The sequence below is a fragment of the Orycteropus afer genome, unplaced genomic scaffold (genome assembly GCF_000298275.1).
Source record: "Orycteropus afer afer isolate SDZICR_OR568_19922 unplaced genomic scaffold, OryAfe1.0 scaffold00006, whole genome shotgun sequence".
Taxonomy (NCBI): Eukaryota; Metazoa; Chordata; class Mammalia; order Tubulidentata; family Orycteropodidae; genus Orycteropus; species Orycteropus afer.
In genome coordinates this window covers 18438102-18439456 of record NW_006921593.1, presented here as the reverse complement: position 1 = coordinate 18439456, position 1355 = coordinate 18438102, and the positions used below count along the sequence as shown (strand labels likewise).

Below are 1355 nucleotides of genomic sequence, written 5' to 3'. Positions count from 1 at the left end.
TGTGTGAGGCACTCACAGAGCCCCCTCGTCTGTGGTCAGGGTGTGCGGGGTGTGTGTGAGGCACTCACAGAGCCCCCTCGTCTGTGGTCAGGGTGAGTGTGGGGTGTGTGTGAGGCACTCACAGAGCCCTCTCGTCTGTGGTCAGGGTGAGTGTGGGGTGTGTGTGAGGTGCTCACAGAATCCCCTCATCCGTGGTCAAGGTGTGTGTGGGGTGTGTGTGAGGCACTCACAGAATCCCCTCGTCCATGGTCAGGGTGTGTGTGGGGTGTGTGTGAGGCGCTCACAGAGCCCCCTCGTCCGTGGTCAGGGTGAGTGTGGGGTGTGTGTGAGGCACTCACAGAATCCCCTTTTCCGTGGTCAGGGTGTGCGGGGTGTGTGTGAGGCATTCACAGAGCCCCCTCGTCTGTGGTCAGGGTGTGCGGGGTGTGTGTGAGGCACTCATAGAGCCCCCTCGTCCGTGGTCAGGGTGTGTGTGGAGTGTGTGTGAGGCGCTCACAGAATCCCCTCATCTGTGGTCAGAGTGTATGTGAGGCACTCACAGAATCCCGTCGTCCATGGTCAAGGTGTGTGTGGGGTGCTCACCGAGTCCCCTCATCTGTGGTCAGGGTGAGTATGGGGTGTGTGGGGGGCACTCACAGAGCCTCCTCGTCCATAGTGAGGGTGTGTGTGAGGCGCTCACAGAGTCCCCTTGTCTGTGGTCAGGGTGTGTGTGGGGTGTAGGGGACACTCACAGAGCCCCCTTGTCCATAGTCAGAGTGTGTGTGGGGTGCTCACAGGGCCCCCTCATCCATGGTCAGGGTGTGCATGCGGTATGTGTGAGGGTGGACTCTCACAGAGGATGTGTGTGGCTTGAGGGGGACAGGCTGTCCACAGTGGCCCTAATGGGTGGTCAGGGTGTGAGGGGCCCGGGTGTCACAAACCACCTCCTCAGCACTGTGTTGGTGCAGCTCTAACCACAGGCCCAACACAGAGCACTTTCACAAAGTCCCTGACCTGCTGCTGTCTGCCGTCACCTGTCACCACTACCAAGGTTCTGTCTAAGGTGGGCGTGACCAGAGGCTACCCAGGCACAGAGTGGGAGTCAGATGCCCTGCCTGGCATTTGAGGGCCTCTGTGTGATTTTCAGAACGGCCTCCTCTCTCCCGAGAACAAGTGCCTTGGACAGAAAGACCGGAGTCTGTGAGGGCCACTCTGGGAGCTCCAGTCCAGCTCCTCCCTCAGACAGCAGGGCTGGGGTGGAGGGAGGGATGGAAGGTGGAGGAAGGGAGGAGGGGGAAGGGCCCAGCAGAGGAAAGAGGGGTGGGGAGGAGAGGAGGGATGAGGGGGAGGAAGATGGAGAGTGCAGATGGGGGAGG

The 1355-nt window shown here is 60.7% G+C and overlaps 1 protein-coding gene across 1 annotated transcript in view; it reads right to left on the bottom strand.

Moving 5' to 3' along the window:
* Positions 1 to 1355, bottom strand: part of PDCD1 (programmed cell death 1) — an 11813-nt gene that overhangs the window by 3144 nt on the left and 7314 nt on the right. The gene's annotated exons all lie outside the window — the stretch shown is intronic.